Here is a 15541-nt window from a genome sequence, read left to right on the forward strand (position 1 = left end):
CATCACCCGACAGGGTCAACCAGAGGGGAAACAGTGAGGGGTTTTCTCTTGTGGCTGAACGCTGACGGTGTTGGTAGCCAGAGATGGCCTGACGGTGTTGGTAGCCAGAGATGGCATGTACCGCAACTGCTCCGCTCATGATAAGCCTCGAATTTACTCATCCATTTACACAGACCAGACTGAAGTCCTTTTCTCAGCCTGGGGACCACGTCTCTGGCTCAGACCAGCCCGAGGTCCACGTCCCTGGCTCAGACCAGCCCGAGGTCCACGTCCCTGGCTCAGACCACCCTGAGGTCCACGTCCCTGGCTCAGACTAGCCTGAGATCCACGTCCCTGGCTCAGACCACCCTGAGGTCCACGTCCCTGGCTCAGAACAGTCCGAGGTCCACATCTTGCAGGCCCTCGATGGTCCAGTAAGAAGGTCAAACCCTAACAAATTTGGTCCTCCTCCTTCTTCCTAGTGATCCACACTTCCCCGCTCCCACCGACCTGCTCCTCCTTAACCCCACAAGTCGGCATTCTTCATTACTAGCTGTTGACAGGTTCGACCCTCCGTGGATCTAACTTTCGCCAAGCGTCTCCATCGCCAGACTTCCTCCCCATGTCCTCAGAACTTTTTCCCTGGCCTTTAAGTCATCAAGTGTACATTTCCTCTTTCCTTCTCCTGTCCCTCTCGCCTCAAACTCTCCCTCTTTCGCATCCCTCACCAGATTTTCCTCCTGGCTATTACTCCCAGCAGACTCCTTCCCTCTCAAGACTCCCTCCCTCTCTTGGTTACTTTCACGTCGTCTCCACCAATTCACCACTCTCCTCCAGCTCCACATCTCACAGTTTTCTCATTGTTTATCCCATGCCCTCTAGCTAGCCCTCCAGATCAAGCTTTAAAACTCTCCGTTTGGTCAGCTTTACGTCAAGCTTTCTTGTGAATAACCACCTCTCTATACTGACAGCTGCTTTGTCAATAACTGTTGTAGTTCCCCATCTCCTGGTCATCATTTCCATTGCAAGGTACAGCAACGTATCTCAAATGGTTATGACGTATTACTTTAACAAGTCTGTGTCTTCCATTGAGTATGGCTTACGGCTTTCACAAGTCTGTGTCTTCCATTACGCATGGCTCACGGCTTTCCCCCGTTCCCCCCCCCCCCCCCCCCCCTTGCAGTGTTCATCACTCTCGTCTCCGTCGAGGTGATGTACACACGGCAAAAAAAAAAAAAGTATCTTCCTTGACGGGTCCGATGAATTTCGAAATGATCAATACGAGTCGTGTTGTCTCGGTGGTGTTGGCAAGTGTGAATGTGAGACAAATTACAGCAGCGTCACTTTATACTTATTTCCATCGAAATATCAAATTAATAGAACATTTATGACGGCAAATGACAGGAAACGTCGCTAGCAATCGATATATTAAAACATCAAGAAAACAGGGCTTCCACTGTGAGGCCAGACCAAATGGGTATTTTTCAGAATCTTTCGTCCATGGTGTAATATCATTTCACACAAAAATGGGCGACCTTTTTTTTTTTCCAGTATGCATTTAATGTGAACACTTATTGTCCCCAGCCAAACTATTCAGCAGTGACTGGACGCCTTCAGCGTCGCTGGCACCCACTACTCCCCTGAGTCATCTGAAGGCACGTCTTTCGCTATGGCCGGATTGGCAGCGGCTTAACCGATCACCGGCCTCCCCAAGTCTACGTTACTGTGTTCTTAATACTCCCATCAAGCCAAGTATCACCCCCCCCCCCCAAAAAAAAAAGAAATTAAACAGATAAATAAATAAATCAATAATAAAAACTCATCTCTACCAAAGCCTTTCTCAAAGTAAACAGATAAATAAATAAATAATACAAACTCGTCTCTACCAAAGCCCTTCTCAAAGTAAACAGATGAAATAAATACATAAATAATAAAAACTCATCTCTACCAAAGCCTTTCTCAAAGTCGATAAAATGTGTACATGTACATCTAAATCATGATCTACATAACCTTCTCTCTCACTATCCTATCACCTCCCCGTAGATGTAATCTGGTCCTGCAATGAGAGAGTGCAGGCAGCCTCAGCATTCTTTTAAATACATACGGCTTTGAAGAGATTTATTAATGGCGCGAAAAAAAAATCTCTAAAATTGGTACCTTCATTTTCTTTTAATTTCAATGGTGTATGGGTAATACTACTATTCCGGGGAGTTTCCAGGGGACACTCGCCTATTATCCCACATTTATTGGTTCTCATCAATTTTTCGAGTATTCTCCCAGCGCGCCAAGCCATCACCACGTTGCCTTCCCATTCTTCAAGTCTATTATGGCTGCTCCTGGGCAGCCTACACTCACTCCGCTTCTCATTTTCTAAAAGGATAACTGATGGTTCGTTTGAATGGCTGGCAGATGACGCAGAATCGTCAGTGCCACACAAACAAAACATCTCTTAGAACAGTAGATATAAATGTTCGCTCACTCTTCAATTTTCTTTATTCAAATAACTCAACCCTGAATACATGGGGGAATCTCTCAGTTATTGGAAACCATAAAGACGTAAAATTCCAATGCTTGCTCTCGAAAATGTAACACACACACACACACACACACACACACACACGTGTAAAGGTGGTCGCTTTATATATAAGCGAGGCGAAAAAGGTAAACAAAGCGGGTGTTTTTGAGAGGCGTCGATAGAAAATGGATACGTATTGTGCAACGAAAACGGGGGCAATAGACATGGCTGCTCTGGGAAAATATAAAACAGCGAATTTAGATGTTCTTGAGTAAATAGATAAGAAAAATAAGAATAATGTCATATTTCTGTACGGGACTTTTAAGTTTGTAGTATAACAATGTAGCGGGAGGGAGAACGCGATGGTGACCACAACAATGAGGCTTCTAGACTACGGTAAAGCGAGAGAGAGAGAGAGAGAGAGAGAGAGAGAGAGAGAGAGAGAGAGAGAGAGAGAGAGAGAGAGAGAGAGAGAGAGAGAGAGAGCGAAACGGCTCGGTTAGATTACGAGACAGACTTAGCAAGGGAGAGAAAGGGAGATGGGTCGACTGAGATAAAAGTGGAGAAATACGGATAGGACGATAATCCTTCACGACAATACAGAAAGGCGAACTTCAAGTCCCGTGGCAACACTGTGTAGTTGCCAGATAGCGAGACTACATCGGCACAGCGAGATAGCAGGCCTGACAATGTCGTGAGATAACCAGACTAAGATGTCACGTCACAGGAAATGGATACGAGATGGCAGTTCGACCACGTCTTCGTCTGGAGCCGCATGAGGCGTGTGCTTACCCTCCCTCCACCACCAACGCTCATATCAACCCGCCGCCCGCCACCCAAAGTCACTTTAAGTTAGGCAAAAACATTAAGACAACGTATATATATATATATATATATATATAGGGGAGAAAGAATACTTCCCACGTATTCCCTGCGTGTCGTAGAAGGCGACTAAAAGGGAAGGGAGCGGGGGGCTGGAAATCCTCCCCTCTCGTTTTTTTTTTTCAATTTTCCAAAAGAAGGAACAGAGAAGAGGGCCAGGTGAGGATATTCCCTCAAAGGCCCAGTCCTCTGTTCTTAACGCTACCTCGCTATCGCGGGAAATGGCGAATAGTATGAAAAAAAAAAATGAAATATATATATATATATATATATATATATATATATATATATATATATATATATGTGTGTGTGTGTGTGTGTGTGTATAGACGACTATAACTGCCACACACGAGGTTAAATGATGACTTAAAACACCAACGAGACATTAAAATAATACAGCAAAATTCGGAACGAATCAAAGAGCTTATCAATGGAGGTTATCATGTGTCATGATCAAACATTTCTCAATTACTTACTTCATGTCAGGTATTTTTCACAACTCTCGGGTTATTAGGAGATTCTACAACAGCCACTTGGGAACCACACTGTTGTAGCCACTACGAACACTGGGTCGCTACGACTGCAAGGGTCAGGCATGGCCCTACCTAACACGACTGCCGAAGTCTATACAGAAAAGACTAACTGACAACTTCAGCCGTGTTCGATACCTTACAATGGTATTATGACTACGTTCCCGGTGTGGCGTCATCACCGACGGGTCTATATACATCGTTAAAGTCGGTGGTAGGTCTATATACATCGTTAAAGTCGTTGGTGGGTCTATGTACATCGTTAGAGTTGGTGGGTCTATATACATTGCTATAGTTAACTCGTTGGTGGCTATATATATATATATATATATATATATATATATATATATATATATATATATATATATATATATATATATATATATATATATATATATATATATATATATATATATATTTTCCCTGGGGATAGGGGAGAAAGAATACCCACGTATTCCCTGCGTGTCGTAGAAGGCGACTAAAAGGGAAGGGAGCGGGAGGCTGGAAATCCTCCCCTCTCGTTTTTTTTTTTTTTTTCTTCCAAAAGAAGGAACAGAGAAGAGGGCCAGGTGAGGATATTCCCTCAAAGACCCAGTCCTCTGTTCTTAACGCTACCTCGCTATCGCGGGAAATGGCGAATAGTATGAAAGAAAAAAAATATATATACTCCTATGAGTCCACGGGGAAAATGAAACACGATAAGTTCCCAAGTGCACTTTCGTGTAATAATCACATCATCAGGGGAGACCACAAGAGAGAAGTATAACAACAGTCAGTTGATATACAACGAAGAGACGTAGTTAGGACGCCATTTGGTAAACATGCGATTGTCCAAGACAATTACGTTTCCTCGGGCCAGCGCCACCATGCAACGCGTACGTTAATTCACCTTACGTAACCGACATTCTCCGTCCGTTACGATGACCAGGCTTCGTTCACAGATTGCGACACAGTTACGTTACGTCTGGATGCTGGCTGCACGAAGGCTGCGATCACAGACTACGACACAGTTACGTCTGGACTTCCAGTAGTGGCTGGCTGGTAACGGTCTAATAAAAGACGTTATCATCTGAACGTATTAAAGAGAGTGTACTGTAAGTACATATCCTCGCTCCCTCGTCAGCCATATTCCGTTTTTTTTTTACGCTATTTCAAGACGCATCCGGGAGACCATTGAGACGGAGAAAATGGGAAGAACGTACGACGCCGAAACGCTTGTTTTCTCGTTTGACATCGTTACCATGCCCGCGCATCGTTACCATTCCCGCGCATCGGTACCATCTTTTTTTTTTAAAGCTGTTGAAAACGCGAAATTTGGAGGTTTGAAATGTTCGCTTTTGGCGATTTCGCGCGTGTTAACGTTACTAGCGTTACTGTATGTTACGTCCAAACTCATGTGTTCCTCTTTATGCATTACGTGACGAGCATTATGAACTCAAAAATGTCATTTCCTCAAATATTCTCTACATGTAAAGGTTTCACACACACACACACACACACACACTACTCTACTATCATCGTAATCAACACACGCATCAAATTTGCATAGCAAAACGGCGATACGGGAAGCCGGCTCTGCCCCTCACACCCCTTAGCGAATGTCGTAGGGGCATAGCGTAGTAGCCATGCTAGCGTATGTCTGTGACGTATGTATATCCACACCACCCACCCAAACCCTCTCACTCCCATCCGACCCCATGGGCTGGAGCGGAGCGCACCACAGCCCCCAGCATTAGCTCTCCCCACTCACACGCCCACGCTGCTGGCCCCATACACACACACACACACACACACACACACACAGGAAGCTGCGTAGCCTTCACGCAATACGCGCGGCTGTGATGACTACAACGACGAAAATTTTTGTATACCCTTAACGCTGAGGGTGGCCGACTGAAGAGAGAGAGAGAGAGAGAGAGAGAGAGAGAGAGAGAGAGAGAGAGAGAGAGAGAGAGAGAGAGAGAGAGGGTTAAGGAGGGCATATTGGCAGAGCCAGGTCATGAATACTGATCAAAGGAAGAAATAACAGACATCCTCATGAATATTGATTGATAACGGGATGTGCGATGTATGGGATATGGGGGGGGAGGTGAAGAGGGTGTTGGCATTGGGTGGAAGGGGAAGAGGGGTGAAGGGGGAGGAAGAGGAGGAGGAGGAGGAAGGAGGGGAAGAGTTGTGAAAATGGACACAGTGTGTGTGTGTGTGTGTGTGTGTGTGTGTGTGTGTGTGTGTGTGTGTGTGTGTGTGGTGAAGGGCTGGTGAGTATTATTGACCGGACGGGAGTTGCAACAGGGGTATTGATCCAGGAAGGGGGGGGGTGGAGGGGGTGTTGTGGAGGAGGATGAGGAGGAGGGAGAAAAGGAGGAACTTGACATAAGGGAGGAAGAATAAAAGAGTAACTACGGTGAGATTTGAGGCATGGGTGAGAGAGAGAGAGAGAGAGAGAGAGAGAGAGAGAGAGAGAGAGAGAGAGAGAGAGAGAGAGAGAGAGAGCGAGAGAGAGAGAGAGAGAGAGAGAGAGAGAGAGAGAGAGAGAGAGAGAGAGAGAGAGAGAGAGAGAGAGAGAGAGAGGACAACGAATGGCCGGGGCAAAAAATAATGAGTACTAATCCAGTAGATCAGGACATTTAAGACAACTCAACCACTGTATAGGAAGGATTCGAACCCAGGACCTTTTGTGTGGTAGATGGGAACGCTAACTGCTAGGCTATGATCACCCCTAATTAAGAAATGACTATTCGCTTACGAGTAATCGAATACCTTTCGTCTCACAACAAATAGGTGTGATCATAGCCTATCGCCTAGCGTTCCCGTCTACCACGCAAAAGTTCCTGGGTTCGAATCCTGATTGTTGGAGGGCATTATGTGTTATATGAAAGTGCGAGTTCATATGCCCTATATTCGTGTGTGTGTGTGTGTGTGTGTGTGTGTGTGTAAAATTATAAGAAACTGACGGGAAATTGCTTCGCGAGTCGCCAGTACCCACTTCAGGCTTCGGATTTTTTTTTTCTTTGATTGGGTGGGAGGGAGGAGGCAACTGTGGGCGAAGTGAAGCCATGTTGCACGTGTACGGCTGCCACGGACCGCGGCCTGGGCGGATATGCCTTGCCTCCCCCCTCTCCTCCCTCTCCACCTCATCCCTCACCACCAGCCTACGAATGGCGGCTAAGAACTGATGAATATTTGATGAATAATAATCGTGTTGGATGAGCCAGGCCCCAACTGGCGGCGCGGGTTATATATACAAACTACCAACCACTCATCATGACACAGGTGTGTTCTTCCCCGACCCTAACAACCTACTAGTGTTGTATATTGATTCGCTCACACTTGAACCTCTTTAAATCTACGTCTAGGGACAGACGACGCCCATGTCGTGGTGTGGGTGAAGAGGGACGACTTCATCCCATTGCGTCTGACGACTTAATCCCTCTCAGCAAGGCGACCTGACCTCGATGACCTGACCTCTTGATGAAGACGACTTTAAAACCTCTTGATGACCAAGACGATTGAACCCCCACCCTCCTCGAGTACGAGGAATTAACCCCATTGCTTGTGACTATTACTTAACCACTCGAGTACGACAGGTTGCTGATCAGGAAGACCTGACCTCTTGAGCGTGGCGGCTTAACCGCCTGAGTATGATGATAGCAAGCGCTTGAGTACTATGAATGTGGCTACAGAGTACTGATACTCCACTGACTTAACCCTTTGAGGACAAAGGATTATAACCCCTTTTGTTTCAAAGGACTTGAACCCTTGAAGCAGGGTGAGGTAACCCTAGAGCATGATTTCCCTTCAGTTCTCAAGGTGCAAGGTCGTCCTCCTCCTGACGCAGCATGATTTCCCTTCAGTCTTCAATGTGCAAGGTTGTCCTCCTCCTGAAGGAGCATGATTTTACCTCGATCCTCAAGGTGCAAGGTCATCCTCCTCCTGAAGGAGCATGATTTCCCTTCGGTCCTCAAGGTGTTAGGTCGTCCTCCTGAAGGAGGTTTCACCGATACGGTCACAACATCACCTGCACGACCTTGTGGGGTAGGAGGAGGAGGAGGAGGAGGAGGAGGACGTGGTGAGGGGAGGGAAGCGCCTGACGCTTTGGAGCAAGATGTCATAATATTTCCGGCCAAGTCTGCCTGGGATCGACCAGGCCGCCTGCATGCTGGCTCTCTCTCTCTCTCTCTCTCTCTCTCTCTCTCTCTCTCTCTCTCTCTCTCTCTCTCTCTCTCCTCCCTACGAGACCTGAGGGCGCTGGTGAACCAGGGATGTCATCGGGCCAAAGTAATTGTAGCGGGTAGGTGTCGGCACTTAGGGAAACCATTAGCAGCGGCGGCACAGTGTGGCTGTCTACCTCCGTCAGCTTCTGTCCACCTATGTCTGTTCTTCTCTGCCTATTTGAGTCTGTCTATCTCTGTCAGCTTCTGTGTACCTCTGTCTGATTCTGTCTACCTCTATCAGCTTTTGTCTACGTCAGCTTCTGTCTACTTATGTCTGCTTCTGTCTACCTTCGTCAATTTCTCTCTACCTACGTGTCCTTTTGTATACCTCTGTCTCCTTCTGTCGGCCTCTGTCGGCCTCTGTCTACCTCTATCAGCTTCTTTGTACACCTGTCCGCTTCTGTCTACCTACGTCTCCTTCTGTCCACCTAGGCCTCCTTCTGTCTACCTCTGTCTGCTCCTGTCTAACCTTTCCTCTCCCATACAGTAACTTGCTACGCCTCGGATCAACGCAGGAGAATAAATGAGCAATTAACAGTGTGATTAACTTATGTCAAAATACCAGCTTTATAATCGTACCTTAATTGGATCAAGGTCGACGAAGCCACACTGCTCTAATTGCCTTTATCAGCTGAGCTTCCCCCCTCCCCCTCCTCCTCCTCCAGCAGGGCAGCACCCCCCTCATGTTGGAGTATATCTCAAGAGTTAAACATAGATCCTTAATGAGCCAAATGCACTTAACAGATGAAGGAGAAAGTCTGAAATGAGCCGAATCCTTCTCATCAATTAGGACTGAGCTGAGACCCCCCCGCCCATTTTCAAATTCTTTTTTTCATAGTGGACGACGAAGGGCCTGGCACACACCCCGTGTAGGGCTGCATGGTACAATGCTCTTAGATTCCATATAAAAAAAGCTTCATCGTTACATGATACATTCCAACCCCTTCTGAAAGCGATTCACTTGTCCTCTTCTGTTTCGAGATACGGTCGGTATTGATTCATTCTACGTTCTCGTATTGTCAGCAAACCTGAGCTCTTTATCCCTCCCACCCGACCAGCTCTCTCTCTCTCTCTCTCTCTCTCTCTCTCTCTCTCTCTCTCTCTCTCTCTCTCTCTCTCTCTCTCTCTCTCTCTCGGCAGCGCCCTAGTCAGAACTCATTTCAAGAAAGCGGTTCGCTTCTCGTCACCAAACGTGATCCAAGACGAGTAAATCTAGAACGAATACAAAGATAAGCAACAAAACTAAATTCGTCCCTGGAAATTAAACTTTATAACTCGGAAATCTACAATAATTTTCACTATAAAAAAAAGACACAAACTTCCAGAGACGAAATTGTTTTCAAAACACTAAACAACTCCGACAGCGCAGCTGATGACAGTTTCTCCACATGAGACAAAAGACTCAGGAACCAAAAATAACGACATGGATTAAAAGGAAAGATGTAGATGTAGAGTTGTAGAATGTAAGACTAAACCACCACTAGCTATTGTCAAGGCAAAGGCTATCGGAACCTTTTAAACCAAGACTAAACAAATACTTGAACTATAAATGGTATCAGCCGATAAATAGTTCAGGGAGGGAGTATAAAAACTTACTGTATATTGTAAACACAAACTCCAACTTCTTCCTTTGTTTCGGATGTATGCTTCCTTCTCCTCTTCCTCCTCCTCTTCCTTTTCTTTCTCCTCCTCTTCTTCCTCTTCTTCTTCTTCTTCTTCCTCCTCCTCTTCTTTTTCCTCTTCCTCTTCCTCCTCCTCCTTTTTTCCTCTTCCTCATCCCCTTTTTTCTCCTCTTCCTCCTCCTCCATTTTTCTTCTCTTCCTCCTCCTCCTCCTCCTTTTTCTTCTCTTCCTCCTACTCGTTTTTCACCTCCTCCTCCTCTGCGTATCCTGCAGGATAGTACAGCCATTCACACTTTCCTATGAACTTTCTACAGCAGTATACCCTCATGTGCTCCATCTGAGCTTTGTTCCTGCCAGCTGTTGAGCCGGAGGGAGCGGTGGATGGGTGTGGTTGGTGGATCTGCCTTATCATCATGTCTCTACCTTGCCATGGACCCTTAACGCCTGTTGTCTGTCCTTCTCATGACCTGACGCGTTTCAGCTTTTGGCCGCCAGAGGGCAGTGATCCCTCCGTCTCCCCTATGTTTACAGCGTCAAGTGGACAAAAGATTGTGGATGTTCCTAACATCTTGACGCTGGGGAGGTATATCGCGGGATGTTGCCACTGCGGGTCGCGTGACGTCTGTGGCAACACCCTCGGCCTTACGGAACGACCCTTTAAGCACTACGTTACGACCCTTAAGCACGACGGTGCGACCCTTGAGCACGACGGTGCGACCCTTGAACACGACGGTGCGACCCTTGAGCACGACGGTGCGACCCTTGAGCACGACGGTACGACCCTTGAGCACGACGGCACGACGATACGATTCTTGAACACGACGGTACGACCCTTGAGCACGACGGTACGACCCTTGAGCACGACGGTACGACCCTTGAGCACGACGGTACGACTCTCCAGTATGTTAGCCTGGTTCTTGATCAAATCGGTCATGGATTGTAGCACACGTCGCGCCATCAAACTCAGGGGTCGGGATCGTTGTATTCAAGGTTCGTATCGTAGTGCTAATAACCTTAAGAAAAAGGTATCGATATATATATATGGTCGACATTACCTTGGAGTCATACCTCAGTTGGAGAGAGGAAATCAAAACGTATTCCCCCAGAGAATCATCCATAGGTTCCGGGGGCAATCCTCATCCGTCAGTTACAACACGATCATCCGTCGGTTCCGCGGGAGAGTCATCCAAAGCGCCTCGCGGGAGGTGCTGGATGACCCGTCGCACGCCCTTGGAACCAAGACCATCATCCATCCATCCATCATCCATCTTCGCCCCGTAATCGTCTTCTACATCTGGTCGATAGTACGGACCCAGCAGGAGGAGCGGTGGTGGTCCTCGCTCCTGGGGGAGGCTGACCGACCGACCGACCCAGGCCGTCCCTCCTCCTCCTCCTCCTCCTCCCTCCTCGAGACACAGCTGGAGCTACCCCTCCCTCCTCCTCCTCCTCCTCCTCCTCCACGGCAGCTCCTCAACATACGTGATCAAGTGCTGATGGAGGCAAGGCAGACGTGGGAGGGAGGAGGAGCAGGTGGCCAAGGACCTCGTCTTTCAGCGTGTGGGTGGGGTCGTCCTGGCGGGTCTCCTTCGTCAGGAGACGTTGCGTTGTGTCGTAGTCTTCCCCCACCCACGCCCCTCTCCTTCAAAAGATCGCGTCTCAAACTCGTCCTACTGACTATGACCTGCGACCCCCGCGAAGACGCCTTGACCTAACAGGGGGAGCGATGTCGTTTCCATAACATGTTTATAGAATGGCTGGCTGCTGTGACCTGGCCTCACAGCAACACGTACCACTGGCTGGGTGCTGTGACCAAGTCTCACAGCAACACGTACCGCTGGCTGGCTGCTGTGACCTGACCTCACAGCAACACGTACCACTGGCTGGGTGCTGTGACCAGGTCTCACAGCAACACGTACCGCTGGCTGGCTGCTGTGACCTGGCCTCACAGCAACACGTACCACGTACGAGACAACAGGTCTGCGTGGTATGACCTCTCCCCACGGCGCTACACGCTAACTGCGGCGGATGGGTGAGGACGGAGGCAAGTGACCCCTCACCCCACCTTCGCGTGACCCACCCCATCAGACCACTGAGGTCACCCAGAGGTCAGTAAAACTGCAGGAGGATAAAAAAAAAAAAAACATCCCTTTTTTTGGAAGCAACTTTGGCTGTTCCAATACAATTTCGGGCCATCACACGTCGGGCGTTTCTCAGGAAGTAGGGAGAGCCTGCTTGGATGTCGCTGTTGATGAGGGAAGGAATCAAACACTCTCGCCTTCCCTCTCTTTAATGACGATAATTCATGATAAATAATTAACAAAATTGATTATTCTATTTCCCTACGGAAGCGCGTCTGGTCTCGCACCACAGTCACATAAGCGAAGCCTTAGGTCTCCTCCCTACCACATTTCACCACCGACTCACAACAGACGCGTGAGGACGACTACGCCCTTGTGGCCACCACAGTGAGAGGTGGCGTGTTAAAAGGGCCCCGCCCGCCTGCTGGCCGGCCGTCCCTTGTGATGACGGGGGCCGGGCAAGACCCGCTCTACCTTACATCATCCTTTGAATAACCGACCGGACCATCCTTCTTCCTCCCCGGCACTGCCACGCCAATCGCAGCGTTTGGCTGGTGTGTATGGGCCCCAAAGAGGCCACAATACGGGGGATGCCTCTGGGAAGTATATATATATTTATATATATATATATATATATATATATATATATATATATATATATATATATATATATATATATAGATAGATAGATAGATAGATAGATAGATAGATAGATAGACAGACAGACAGATAGATAGACAGATAGATATTGCAACATGTCACAGTGGTGCGCGTGACTTAGTATGTGTGTGTGTGTGTGTGTGTGTGAAAAGTCACCTTAATGAGGCTATAATTACTGACAGTATACTCGCGTCAAAGAACTTCTCACTCCAAGGGAGTATACATATCCCTGCTACTGGGAGTAGCGCAGCCTTGGAGCTGCAGGAACCTTCAGAAATGCTCTGGGTAACACCACAGGACCTTCTACAGGAACTGGTTCTGGGGGTAATCATGTATACATAAACATTCAGTCAGTTGTATACCTTCAGGACTCCTTCTACGGGCATCCCGCAGCTTCGAGGCTGTGCGCCCCACGCAGGGGCAGGGTGAGGTGGGCTCCTCTCGCGGAGTAAAAAAAAAAAAAAAGGTAAGTACTCGGCAAGGCTGTTGTAATCCTTTCCGTCCGCTGACGATGAACGAGACAGCCTCGTCGAAGTGACGCCTAATGGTTGTTTACAAAGCAGACGGGAACATCAATACATATATAAATAATCTAAATAATCAATCCTTCATAAAAAAAAAAGAATTCAAATTTCTAACACAAAAAAATTGAAAAAAACACACAAAATAAATCCGTTATTTTTTGCGTGTATTTGAACGTCAAATAATGACACCAGGCTGGCCTTACCATATAGCATAACAAACAATTATAACAACGATCCCTCCAAAAGCTTTTCCCTCCATTTGTACACGGCGGGAGGAGGATTTCCATCTTTCTTCTGTATTTCTTTTTTTCTCTTCTTTTTTTTTACAGGAAAATTAATGGTACATCTTAAGTACGAGCTCACGGCAAATTACGCTGATGATAAATTGGCCTCTTGACATTTGCTCAGAGAGAGAGAGAGAGAGAGAGAGAGAGAGAGAGAGAGAGAGAGAGAGAGAGAGAGAGAGAGAGAGAGAGAGAGCGAGTTGCAAAGTGCCGCTGGCTGTCTCCCTCTCTCTCTCTCTCCACTCGCCACGAATTTCTTCGCTTTTCAATGACCCCCAGAGATTTATTTTTTTTTCCTAACCGAGAACGATGGAAAATCCATCGAAGCACCGGGAGAAAAAGGGGGAGGGAGGGGTGGACAAATAAATCTCAATTGGAAAGTCTTGAAGGCAAGTTCAATTATGCAAATAGCGCGGGAAAATCCAGCCCGCGGAGGGAGGCGGAGGGAGGAGGGGGGGGGCGATGCGTCATTGTTACCAGCTCCGGCGTCGACCTGGAGCCAGCAATATTTTCTTTTTCTTTTTTTTGGTCCTTTTTTTTTCTTTTGAGCGTTGAAACCATCGCCGTTATCTCTCTCTCCCAGGCCAAACAAATTACCATTACTAATCCCGGTCTAACTAAGGGAATATCCCACTCAATCTACCCCTCCCTGGATGGGGGGATGGGACAGTACTACCAGACTGCAAATTCTCTCATATACAATCAACGTAATTGTTTATTTTGAAGGATGAGAACCAGTTTTTTGCCTAATCTGACTAAGTGACCAGACCATATTGTATGTTGTAAGACCAGATTGTGTGTTGTATGACCATACTGTGTGTTCTATGACCAGACCATATTGTATGTTGTATGACCAGATTGTGTGTTGTATGACCATACTGTGTGTTCTATGACCAGACCATATTGTATGTTGTAAGACCAGATTGTGTGTTGTATGACCATACTGTGTGTTCTATGACCAGACCATATTGTATGTTGTATGACCAGATTGTGTGTTGTATGACCATACTGTGTGTTGTATGACCAGACCACTTTGTATGTTGTATGACCATATTGTGTGTTGTATGACCATACTGTATGTTGTATGACCAGACCATATTGTATGTTGTATGACCAGATTGTGTGTTGTATGACCATACTGTGTGTTGTATGACCAGACCACTTTGTATGTTGTATGACCATATTGTGGGTTGTATGACCATACTGTATGTTGTATGACCAGACCATATTGTATGTTGTATGACCAGATTGTGTGTTGTATGACCATACTGTGTGTTGTATGACCAGACCATATTGTATGTTGTATGACCAGATTGTGTGTTGTATGACCATATTGTATGTTGTATGACCAGACCATATTGTATGTTGTATGACCAGATTGTGTGTTGTATGACCATACTGTGTGTTGTATGACCAGACCATATTGTATGTTGTATGACCATATGTGGGTTGTATGACCATACTGTATGTTGTATGACCAGACCATATTGTATGTTGTATGACCATATTGTATGTTGTATGACCATACTGTGTGTTGTATGACCAAACCACTTTGTATGTTGTATGACCATATTGTGGGTTGTATGACCATACTGTATGTTGTATGACCAGACCATATTGTATGTTGTATGACCATATTGTGTGTTGTATGACCATACTGTGTGTTGTATGACCAGACCACTTTGTATGTTGTATGACCATATTGTGGGTTGTATGACCATACTGTATGTTGTATGACCAGACCATATTGTATGTTGTATGACCATATTGTATGTTGTATGACCATACTGTGTGTTGTATGACCAGACCACTTTGTATGTTGTATGACCATATTGTGGGTTGTATGACCATACTGTATGTTGTATGACCAGACCATATTGTATGTTGTATGACCATATTGTATGATGTATGACCATACTGTGTGTTGTATGACCAGACCACTTTGTATGTTGTATGACCATATTGTGGGTTGTATGACCATACTGTATGTTGTATGACCAGACCATATTGTATGTTGTATGACCATATTGTATGTTGTATGACCATACTGTGTGTTGTATGACCAGACCACTTTGTATGTTGTATGACCATATTGTGGGTTGTATGACCATACTGTATGTTGTATGACCAGACCATATTGTATGTTGTATGACCATATTGTATGTTGTATGACCATACTGTGTGTTGTATGACCAGACCACTTCGTATGTTGTATGACCATATTGTGGGTTGTATGACCATACTGTATGTTGT

At 46.3% G+C, this 15541-nt stretch overlaps 1 protein-coding gene across 4 annotated transcripts in view; it reads right to left on the reverse strand.

Annotated features, from left to right (window-relative positions):
- sff (sugar-free frosting) overlaps positions 1-15541 on the reverse strand; it is a 337418-nt gene that overhangs the window by 151246 nt on the left and 170631 nt on the right. The window contains exon 1 of one of the 4 annotated variants that reach the window (XM_071664562.1): positions 3853-3949. The exons of the other annotated variants lie outside the window; for them this stretch is intronic. The gene's annotated coding sequence lies outside the window, so the exon portion shown is untranslated. Of the gene's footprint in view, positions 1-3852; positions 3950-15541 lie in introns of those variants that run through there. 4 annotated transcript variants of the gene reach the window in all.

This window comes from Panulirus ornatus, chromosome 9 (assembly GCF_036320965.1).
Source record: "Panulirus ornatus isolate Po-2019 chromosome 9, ASM3632096v1, whole genome shotgun sequence".
Taxonomy (NCBI): Eukaryota; Metazoa; Arthropoda; class Malacostraca; order Decapoda; family Palinuridae; genus Panulirus; species Panulirus ornatus.